Raw genomic sequence first — 12,421 nt, forward strand, 5'->3', positions numbered from 1 at the left:
GCGCCATAACTCGATAGGCTCCCTCCACCTCCAACGGACCCGCCGGGGCCTCCGATCCCATTAACGAGAGCAGCATCGTGCTCACATATGCCCCGACGTCCGCCCCCTCTGCACCCTCGGGAAGACCAAGAATCCTTAAATTCTTCCTCCTCGCATTATTCTCCAGCAACTCCAGCCTTTCCACACATCGTTTATGGTGTGCCTGTGCATCTCCGTCTTCACCACCAGGCCCTGTATATCGTCCTCGTTCTCGGCAGCCTTTACCTTCACGACCCGAAGCTCCTGCTCCTGGGTCTTTTGCTCATCCTTTAGCCCTTCAATCGCCTGTAATATCGGGGCCAACAGCTCCTTCTTCATCTCCTTTTTAAGTTCTTCCACGCAGCGCTTCAAGAACGCGTGTTGTTCAGTGCCCCATATTAAACTGACACCTTCTGACGCCATCTTGGTTTTTGCTTGCCTTCCTTGCCGCTGCTCTAAAGGACCCACCGCAATCCGGCCACTTTCCTCTCCTTTTTCCATCCGTGTCCAGGGGGGATTCCCTTCTGGTTTACTGCACAGTGCTTTTAGCCGTTAAAATTGCCGTTGGGGCTCTCATTAAGAGCCCAAAAGTCCGTTCCACCGGGAGCTGCCGAAACGTGCGACTTAGCTGGTCATCGCCGCACCCGGAAGTCGCTCAAGAATTCTTAACCATTCTAATTGCAAAAGTCTTTTTATTGTGTGAAAACTAAAAGATAATACTTTACAAAGTGTAGACTTTCAGCTATAAATTGGTCATAGGTGCCTTAAATTCTCAATGGAATGCAAGTAATGAGGGGCATAGATAAGGTAGATAGTCAACATCTTTTCCCAAAGGTAGGGGAGTCTAAAACTAGAGGGCATAGGTTTAAGGTGAGAGGGGAGAGATTCAGAAGGGCCCAGAGGGGCAATTTCTTCACTCAGAGGGTAGTGAGTGTCTGGAATGGGCTGCCAGAGGTAGTAGTAGAAGCGGGTACAATTGTGTCTTTCAAAAAGCATTTAGATGGTTACATGGGTAAGATGGGTATAGAGAGTTATGGGCCAAGTGCGGGCAACTGGGACTAGCTTAATGGTAAAAAACTGGGCGGCATGGACTGGTTGGGCCGAAGGGCCTGTTTCCATGCTGTAAACTTCTATGATTCTATGATTCTAAGAAAGCTTATTTCTCCGGAGATAAATTTAAGATGAGAGATATTCAGGAATGGAAAGGTATTAGTATTGAAATAATTAGCATTTACCTGGATTGGAGGTTAATGACTAATTCAGGTAATATCATACTGAGCTTTGCTATGCTTGAGACTCCATTCTACCACTAAACATGCTGGGTGTTTATTACTATTGCATTTTAACATCAATTACATCATATGTTAGGACCTCTTGCCTCAGAATCTCAATTCGGAACCCAGGAGATTGTCACCTACAATTTTCTTTTTCACAGCAATCTTTCTGTCCCATATTAGATACAAGTAAAGATTCTAAAAACACAACTGTTTTGTAACATTAAACACCTTGAATGTGGCAGGACAAGTTGATAAATCACTCTTTTTAACAAATGGAAATACTTGCCAATTCTGTTAGTGCTTAACTATTTACATGCTGTGACCATAAAAGACACAGCCAGACAGGTTTCTTGAGTTTTAAAGAAAAAGGATAGTTTTTATTATACTTAAGCAGGCGTGAGTAAAATAATAAAAATGCTCCAAGTTCCTCTCTCTCTCACACACACATGCTCAAAATTCACTCACACAGAGTGGGAAAGATAGAATAAGTAATTTAGAGTCCAATAAAATTAAAGGGGTATATCATAGCTTTTGAAGGTTGGTGACCTGACTGGCTTCAGGAGGAACCAGGTCCTGCTGGATTCACTCAGTGGTCTTGCTGCTTTCAGCTTCAAGGCACTTTAAAGCTGTAGAAGGATGATTTACCTGCTCTTCTGGAGATTGCACCACTGGGTTGAGTTCTTTTTTAAGACCTCTGTGGAATCTAGATAGTCAAAATTAGCAGACAGGGTTTAAAAATTGCAAGTTGGATGGAGAGAGAAGGAATAAATCCACTCAGGGTTTTGTTCCTTCAGTGTCTTAATTGCTTGTCCTGTACTGCACAGCACAAAACACTGATGCTTTAACGCACAAAGGGTTGGCTTATCAAAAGACCTTCACTCTTCAACTGTCCATTGACCCATTATGGTCATAGAATATAGAACATACAGTGCAGAAGGAGGCCATTCGGCCCACCGAGTTTGCACCGTCCCACTAAAGCCCTCATTTCCACCCTATCCCCGTAACCCAATAACCTCTCCTAACCTTTTTTGGTCACTAAGGGCAATTTAGCATGTCCAATGCACCTAATCTGCACGTCTTTGGACTGTGGGAGGAAACTGGAGCACCCAGAGGAAACCCACGCCGACACGAGGAGAACATGCAGACTCCACACAGACAGTGACCCAGCGGGGAATCGAACCTGGGACCCTGGCGCTGTGAAGCCACAGTACTATCCACTTGTGCTATCGTGCTGCCCCAAAGCTAGTGTATTCCAGTTAGTGTGATTTTGGCTGGAAATTCCTCTATCAGCCAAGGTCCCATTGTCCAAGTGATTATGTCTAATTGAATAACCAGATGATTCTGGACACTATGCTAATGGGGTAGAAAATGTCCCATTCCTGGTGCAGTTTTGTAGACAGGTCACCATTTCAAAACTTTTGGAATGTAGAAGGTACAGTGACACAGATGTGCAGCCATCTTTGACTATGATCACAAGTCACTGGAATGTGTTTTTTTAAAATCAATAAGTGGTTTCCAGCCAGTAAATTCGGAAATATTTTTTTGATATAAACATTCACAGCAATTTAATAAATTGGTGCACAGAGCACAAAAGTAAGGAAATTCTGCTAATCCTTTATAAAACACTAGTCAGGAGCCAGGTGGTGTATTGCCCAAATCTGGACAGCACTTTTTAGGAAGGAAGTTAAAGCCTTGGAGAGGATGCAGTGGGGATTAGAACATAGAACAGTACAGGCCCTTCAGCCCACGATGTTGTGCCGACCATTTATCCTAATCTAAGATCAACCTAATCTACATCCCTTCAATTTACTGCTGTCCATGCGCCTGTCTGAAAGTCGCTTAAATGTCCCTAATGACTCTGACTCCATCACCTCTGCTGGCAGTGCATTCCACACACCCACCACTCTCTGTGTGAAGAACCTACCTCTGACATCTCCCCTATACCTTCCTCCAATCACCTTAAAATTATGTCCCCACGTGACAACCATTTCCACCTTGGGAAAAAGTCTCTGGCTATCCACTCTATCCATGCCTCTCATCACCTTGTATACCTCTATCAAGTCACCTCGCTGTCTTCTTCGCGTCCAGTGAGAAAAGCCCTAGCTCCCTCAACCTTTCTTCATAAGACATGCCCTCCAGTCCAGGCAGCATCCTGGTAAATCTCCTCTGTACCCTCTCCAAAGCATCCACATACTTCCTATAATTAGGTGACCAGAACTGGACACAATATTCCAAGTGTGGTCTAACTAGGGTTTTATAAAGCTGCAGCAAAACCTCGCGGCTCTTAAACTCAATCCCCCGTTAATGAAAGCTAACACACCAAACGCCTTCTTAACAACCCTATCAACCTGGGTGACAACTTTGAGGGATCTATGTACTTGGACCCCAAGATCCCTCTGTTCCTCCACACTTCCAAGAATCCTGCCTTTAACCCTGTATTCAGCATTCAAATTCTACCTTCCAAAATGAATCACTTCACATTTATCAAGGTTGAACTCCATCTGCCACTTCTCAGCCCAGCTCTGCATCCTGTCAATGTCCTGTTGTAACCTGCAACAACCCTCAACACTATCTACAACTCCCCCAACCTTTGTGTCATCAGCAAACTCACTAACCCACCCTTCCACTTCCTCATCCAAGTCATTTATAAAAACCACAAAGAGCAGAGGTCCCAGATCAGATCCTTGCGGGAAACCACTGGTCACTGACCTCCAGGCAGAATACTTTCCATCCACTACCACTCACTGTCTTCTTTCGGCCAGCCAATTCTGTATCCAGACAGCCAAATTTCCCTGCATCCCATGCCCCCTAACTTTCTGAATGAGCCTACCATGGGGAACCTTATCAAATGCCTTACTGAAATCCATATACACCACATCCACTGCCCGAACTTCATCAATGAGGCTTGTGAGGCATGACCTTCCCCTCTCAAAGCCATGCTGACTATCTTTAATCAAACTATGTTTTTCTAAATAGTCATAAATCCTATCTCTCAGAATCCTTTCCAACATTTTGCTCACCACAGACGTAAGACTGATGGGTCTGTAATTCCCAGGGATTTCCCTATTCCCTTTCTTGAACAGGGGAACAACATTTGCCTCCCTCCAATCATCCGGTACTAGATTGACAGGAATGTAACAGAGATATGAGGGGCTTCACTTATATGGAGAGACTGGAGAGGCTAGGGATGTTTTTGCTATAGCAGAGAATTGGTAAGAAGTAATTTGATAGAGGTACTCATAATTCTAAGGGTTTTGATAGATAGTGAAAAATTGACAAGTGTCAATAAGCAGAGGACACAGTTCGAAGATAATTTGCAAAAAAGGCCAGAGGGTACTTGCTCAAGTTGTTGTGATCTGTAATGCACTGCCTGAATGGGAAGTGGAAACAGGTTCAGTAATAACTTTCAGAAGGGAATTGGATAAGTGCTTGAAGAGGAAAGCAAATTACAGGACAATGGAGAAAGAGCAGGGGTGCGAGGCTAAGTCGATAACATTTCCAAAGAGCCAGCAAGGCACGGTGAGCTGAATGACCTCTTCCTGTGCAGAATTATTCTACGTGAATTCAGAGGTTCACTTATCTTGCATGGTTTTGGATATTCCACACAGTGAGAGAAATATCCTGACTATGTTTTGGGTGAACCATTTGAAATGTAGGGGTTGATTGCAGGTTTGATTTCCCCTGCATTCTGTTAAGCCGTGGTTTGGTGATAACACTCCTGGCTGAGGCAGAATTTTTTTAAAATTTAGAGTATCCAATTGTTTTTTTCCAATTAAGGAGCAATTTAGCGTGGCCAATCCACCTATCCTGCACATCTTTGGGTTGTGGGGATGAGACCCACACAGACACGGGGAGAATGTGCAAACTCCACACAGACAGTGACCCGGGTCCAGTGAATGAACCCGGGTCCTCAGCGCCATGCGGCAGCAGTGCTAACCACTGCGCCACCGTGTCGCCCTGTCTGAGGCAGAAGTTAATGGGTTCAAGTCCCACTCCAGAGACCTTTTTTTAAGTAATAATCTCCATTGCCATAAGTAGACTTACATTAGCACTACGCTTGTTCGGATACACGGAGGGAGAATTCAGAATGTCCAAATTACCTAACAGCACATTTTTGGGACTAGTGGGAGGAAACCGGAGCACCCGGAGGAAACCCACGCACACACGGGGAGAACGTGCAAACTCCGCACAGACAGTGACCCAGCCGGGAATCGAACCTGGGACCCTGGCGTTGTGAAGCGACAGAAAGTGGAAAAGTGTTGCCGCCACTCCAGAGACTTGAGCACATAATCCAGACTGATATTTTAGCACAACGCTGAGGGCTTGCTGCACTGTTGGCTGTGCCATCTTTGAATGGAGAGGTTAAAGCAAATTATTAAATCCTGCAGACACTAGAAGGTGTTCCAGTTTCACAGGCACTAGATAGTCTCTGAAAACACACCCATGTGGTACATATTTGGCCAGAGCATCACAGCCAAGCACAATATTTTCTGGAGAAGGCTCATTTAGATCTGAAACTTTAACTTTGTCCCTCTCCACAGATGCTGCCAGGCCTGCTGAATTTAGCCAGTATTTTCGGTTTTTATTTCAGATTTCCAGCAGTATTTTCCTTTTATAATAACTTTCATCTGATATCACACTTTCCTGACTTTCCTACAAGACTCACAGGGAGAATGAATAGGAGCAGGAACCTGGCTCAACATTTTCACCTATCTTTACTCAGTGATGCACGATCAGTTGCACAAAGACTAAAGTTGGGTACAACTGTGGCTTTATTACAGTCAGATGTGTGGCCTCCTGCTGCAGCTGGCGAAATGGCAGGGCACTGGAGGTCATACATATTTATACAGCACTCCGTGGGCGCAGCCAGCCGGCAGGAGCTACCGGCGAACCTGTAGTGCAGGTCCTATTACAGTGGTTCACCACATTCACCCCCTGTTAAAAATGAGTCCGGCGGAGGTGACGTGAAACTATATACAATTAGTGCAATTATGTACAGTGGTAGAGAAAGAAAAGTCCATGTTGACGGTCCGGAGTCCATCAAAGGTTCAGTTGGTCCGGTGCTTTGGTGCTTCGTTGGAAGCGGCGTAACGGTGGCGGCGAAGTCGGTGCTGGCGGTGGTGGAGGTGGCACCGATGGCGGTGGTGGTGGTGCTGATGCTGGCCAGTCATCGGGGAACTCCGGGAAAGTGCCGAATTCCTCTTCGTCCTCTTGTGCGGAAAAGGGGAGGGAGGGTAGTCTGGTGGGGTGAATATTGGCGGCGGGGTGGTAGGTGGGGTGCATTGGTGGGGGGGTGTGTTGGGGTGGAACCTGACGGTGCCAGGTCCCTGAGTGAGACAGTATCTTGGCGGCCGTCGGGGAACTCAACGTAGGCATATTGAGGGTTGGCGTGGAGCAGGTGAACCCTGTCCACCAAGGTGTCGGCCTTGTGGAGTCGGACGTGCCGACGGAGAAGGACCGGTCCTGGAGCAGCGAGCCAAGTCGGGAGCGACACCCCGGATGTGGACTTCCTGGGGAAGGCAAAAACACATTCATGGGGTGTGTTATTAGTGGCGGTGCACAGTAGTGACCGGATGGAGTGCAGAGCGTCATGGAGAACCGCCTGCCAGCGAGAGGCTGGGAGGTTCCTGGACCGTACGGCCAGTTGGACGGCCCTCAAAACCGTCCCATTCTCCCGTTCTACTTGCCCGTTTCCCCGGGGCCCTTTGAAATCCACGCTGAGGTGTTCAAAGTGGCGGGAAGCCTTCCCAGGCTTGCAAGGTCTGGCTGGTAGAAGTGCGGCTTGCACTCCGCACAGACCTGGCAGTCCCTGGTGACTGTCCTTACTTCCTCGACGGAGTAGGGCAGATTGCGAGCTTTGACCAGATGGTACAATCGAGTGACCCCCGGGTGACAAAGGCTGTCGTGTGGGGCCCGGAGTTGGTCTACTTGTGTGCTGGCACATGTACCTCGGGAGAGGGCGTCTGGGGGCTCGTTGAGTTTACCAGGGCGATACAAGATCTCGTAATTATAGGTGGAGAGCTCGATTCTCCACCGCAAGATTTTATCATTTATGATCTTGCCCCGCTGTGGGTTATTGAACATGAAGGCTACCGACCGTTGGTCAGTGAGGAGAGTGAATCTCTTACCGGCCAGGTAATGCCTCCAATGCCGCACCGCTTCAACGATAGCTTGGGCCTCCTTCTCGACGGATGAGTGTCGAATTTCAGAGGCATGAAGGGTGCGGGAAAAGAATGCCATGGGCCTGCCTGCCTGGTTTAGAGTGGCGGCAAGGGCGATCTCTGAAGCGTCACTTTCTACTTGGAAAGGCAGTGACTTGTCCACTGCATTTGTGACACCAAAAGGGACCCTACGGAAGTGGTAGAGGCGACCGTCCACCTCGAAGGCAGTGTATGGCCGGTCCGACTTCCGGATGGGGCGCTGGTGGTAGGCGGATTTCAGGTCAATTGTTGAGAAGACCCGGTACTGCGCAATCTGATTGACCATATCAGATATGCGTGGGAGGAGGTACGCGTCGAGCTGCGTGTACCGATTGATGGTCTGGCTGTAGTCCATGACCATCCTGTGTTTCTCCCCAGTTTTAACCACTACCACTTGGGCTCTCCAGGGGCTGTTGCTGGCCTCGATAATACCCTCCTTAAGCAGCCGCTGGACTTCAGACCTGATGAAGGTCTTGTCCTGGGTGCTGTACCGTCTGCTCCTAGTGGCAACGGGCTTGCAATCCACAGTTAGATTGGCAAAAAGGGAGGGGGGATCGACCTTGAGGGTCGCGAGGCCCAAACGATAAGGGGGGTTAAGAGCCCACCGAATTTGAGGGTGAGGCTCTGGAGGTTGCACTGGAAGTCCAGGCCCAACAGGAGTGCAGCGCAGAGATTAGGAAGGACATAGAGGCGGAAGTTACTTCATTCTACGCCCTGGACCGTGAGGGTGACTGTACAAAAGCCTCGGATCGGGTCGGAGTGGGATCCGGAGGCTAGGGAGATCCTTTGATTGGCAGGGTGGACCGCGAGGGAGCAGCGCCTTACCGTATCTGGGTGAACGAAGCTTTCGGTGCTCCCGGAGTCCAGCAGGCACTAGGTCGCGTGGCCTTTGATTTTAACCGTCGTCGACGCGGTGGCCAGGTTGTGCGGGCGAGATTGGTCCAGCGTCATCGAAGCGAGCTGCGGATAGCCATCGGATGCTTCGGGTGGAGAGCGTGTGAGGTTCCGATGTCGGGATGTCCGGAGACCCTGTGAGGGACAAGATGGCGGCGCCCATGGTGTGCACATTGCGGCGTCGGGACAAAATAGCGGCGCCCATGGCGCGCACATTGCAGGATCGGGCCAAGATGGCGGCGCCCATGGTGCGCACATTGCGGGGTCGGGACAAAATGGCGGCGCCCATGGCGCGCACATTGCAGGATCGGGCCAAGATGGCGGCGCCCATGGTGCGCACATTCCGGGGTCGGGACAAGATGCCGGCGCCCATTGGTCGCACATGGACCTGGGAGGAGAAGATGGCGGCTCCCATTGTGCGTCTGGCATGGGGGAGGGGGCGATAGCGGGCGTGATCACAGCGACTGCGCGGGCCTGGCGCACAGCCGTGAAGTGGCCCTTTTTACTGCAGGCTTTACAAACGGCAGTGCGGCCGGGCAGTGTTGGCGGGGGTGCTTCTGCTGACCGCAGAAGTAGCAGCGGGGACCCCCGGGGTGCGCGGATTGGCATTCTTTTCCCGCACCCTTCATGCCTCTGAAATTCGACACTCATCCGTCGAGAAGGAGGCCCAAGCTATCGTTGAAGTGGTGCGGCATTGGAGGCATATTGCAGGCATATTGGGAAGGCAGGGCCCCGGCTGAGGAGGTCGTCGGCGGGGTGTAGGAGGGGTAGGAAGGAGTAGAAGGGTGGGCAGCGCGGCGGGAGAGGTACGATTGTACATTACGGGATGCGACCGTCATGGAGAGCGCCAAGGTTTTCGTCTCCGCCAGTTCGAGCGTGGCCCCTTCCAGTAATCGTTCTCGGATGCGGTCAGACGCAATCCCCGTCACGAAGGCATCGCGCATGAGGAGATTCGAGTGTTCAGCGGCCGTGACGGCCTGACAGTCACAGTCCCGGAGGAGTGGGATTAGGGCCCGCCAGAAGTCTTCAATGGACTCACCAGGTAGTTGCGAGCGGGTAGCCTGGCGAAGAATGTGTTTGTCTTCTGCGCGTAGTGTTCTTTGAGGAGTTCCATTGCTTTTGTGTTATTCGTGGCGTCTTGGATCAACGGGAACACGCTGGAGCTCAGTCTGGAGTACAGGACGTTTATCTTCTGAGCCTCCGTTGGCGCGGGGTCCGCAGCCTTGATGTAGGCCTCAAAACATGCTAGCCAGTGAGTAAAGTCTTTCCTGGCGTCGGGCAATTGCGGATCCAGCTGCAGGCGATCGGACTTAATTCTGATATCCATTCTGTGGAAAATCTGACTGCAATAAATTGATGCACGATCAATTGCACAAAGACTAAAGTTGGGTACAATTGTGGCTTTATTACAGTCAGATGCGTGGCCTCCTGTTCCAGCTGGCGAAATGGCAGGGCACTGGAGGTCATACATATTTATACAGTTCTCCGTGGGCGCAGCCAGCCGGCAGGAGGTACCAGCAAACCTGTAGTGCAGGTCCTACCTTACATCTCCTATTACAGTGGTTCACCACACTCAGCAAGAGGTGTATTTGACCTAGGCTGAATGCGGTCCCAGAGCTCAAACCTGAGCCCTTCCTGATTGTGCAGATGTTCATTTTGATAGAAGGAGGCAAACGTTGACAAATGCAGTCAAAGGTAACTGACAGCCCTTGTTAGCACTAATATCAAACTCAATTGCACCAATATTGCACTATTTGAAAAAAAGCAGATGCATTCTGCCTCCAACCAACTTCACTAAAAGCTGATGATATGGTCATTACTTCATCACTGTGGGAGCTGCTTTAACCCACAAGATAGATGACATATTAAACATATTTAACTGGCTACAAAGGGTTTGGGGATGACCTGAAGTTGTGAAAGGTGCTGGAGGAATGCAACTCTAAGGATTTAATAAAAAAAGGTGAATGACATTTATTTGACCATGATCAGGTTATTCCAATTATTGAAGAAATAAACAACAAAATTGTTGTGTAATGGACTAATAGAATAGATATGCTAACGAATGACGATGATGTGGTTATGTGCTACACACTCGACAACAGACATAGAACATAGAACATTACAGCGCAGTACAGGCCCTTCGGCCCTCGATGTTGCGCCGACCTGTGAAACCACTCTAAAGCCCATCTACACTATTCCCTTATCGTCCATATGTCTATCCAATGACCATTTGAATGCCCTTAGTGTTGGCGAGTCCACTACTGTTGCAGGCAGGGCATTCCACGCCCTTACTACTCTCTGAGTAAAGAACCTACCTGTGACGTCTGTCTTATATCTATCTCCCCTCAATTTAAAGCTATGTCCCCTCGTGCTAGGCATCACCATCCGAGGAAAAAGGCTCTCACTGTCCACCCTATCCAATCCTCTGATCATCTTGTGTGTATGCCTCAATTAAGTCACCTCTTAACCTTCTTCTCTCTAACGAAAACAGCCTCAAGTCCCTCAGCCTTTCCTCATAAGATCTTCCCTCCATACCAGGCAACATTCTGGTAAATCTCCTCTGCACCCTTTTCAATGCTTCCACATCCTTCCTATAATGCGGCGACCAGAATTGCACGCAATACTCCAAATGCGGCCGCACCAGAGTGTTGTATAGCTGCAACATGACCTCATGGCTCCTAAACTCAATCCCTCTACCAATAAAAACTAACACACCGTACGCCTTCTTAACAACCCTCTCAACCTGGGTGGCAACTTTCAGGGATCTATGTACAGGGACACTGAGATCTTTCTCCTCATCCACACTGCCAAGAATCTTACCATTAGCCCAGTACTCTGTCTTCCTGTTATTCCTTCCAAAATGAATCACCTCACACTTTTCTGCATTAAACTCCATTTGCTACCTCTCAGCCCAGCTCTGCAGCTTATCTATGTCCCTCTGTAACATGTAACATCCTTCTGCACTGTCCACAACTCCACCGACTTTAGTGTCATCTGCAAATTTACTCACCCATCCTTCTATGCCCTCCTCCAGGTCTTTTTTAAAAATGACAAACAGCAGTGGCCCCAAAACAGATCCTTGTGGTACACCACTAGTAACTGGACTCCAGTCTGAACATTTCCCATCAACCACCACCCTTTGTCTTCTTCCAGCTAGCCAATTTCTGATCCAAACTGCTAAATGACCCTGAATCCCATGCCTCCGTATTTTCTGCAGTAGCCTACCATGGGGAACCTTATCAAACGCTTTACTGAAATCCATATACACCACATCAACTGCTTTACCCTCATCCACCTGTTTGGTCACCTTCTCAAAGATCTCAATAAGGTTTGTGAGGCACGACCTACCCTTCACAAAACCGTGTTGACTATCTCTAATCAAATTATTCCTTTCCAGATGATTATACATCCTATCTGTTATAAACCTTTCCAAGATTTTGCCCACAACAGAAGTCAGGCTCACTGGTCTATAGTTACCGGGGTTGTCTCTACTCCCATTCTTGAACAAGGGGACAATATTTGCTATCCTCTAGTCTTCTGGCACTATTCCTGTAGACAAAGATGACTTAAAGATCAAAGCCAAAGGCTCGGCAATTTCCTCCCTAGCTTCCCAGAGAATCCTAGGATAAATCCCATCCGGCCCAGGGGACTTATCTATTTTCACACTTTCCAGAATTGCTAACACCTCCTCCTTATGAACCTCAAGCCCTTCTAGTCTAGTAGCCTGAATCTCAGTATTCTCCTCGACAACATTGTCTTTTTCCTGTTGTGAAAACTGACGAAAAATATTCATTTAGCACCTCTATCTCCTCGGACTCCAAGCACAACTTCCCGCTACAGGCAGCACTCAGGGAATATGTGTCTACTCAATAACTCTCATTGTAAATATTGTACATGGTGTAAACAAACCTAAGATTACTTTGTTTGCCGATGATACAAAGATCTGCAGAGGGACAGGTAGTATTGAGGAAGCAGGGAGTCTGCAGAAGGACTTGGACAGGCTAGGACAGTGTTCTTCAAACTTTTTTTCCG

Source organism: Scyliorhinus torazame, chromosome 2 (assembly GCF_047496885.1).
Source record: "Scyliorhinus torazame isolate Kashiwa2021f chromosome 2, sScyTor2.1, whole genome shotgun sequence".
NCBI classification, from domain to species: domain Eukaryota; kingdom Metazoa; phylum Chordata; class Chondrichthyes; order Carcharhiniformes; family Scyliorhinidae; genus Scyliorhinus; species Scyliorhinus torazame.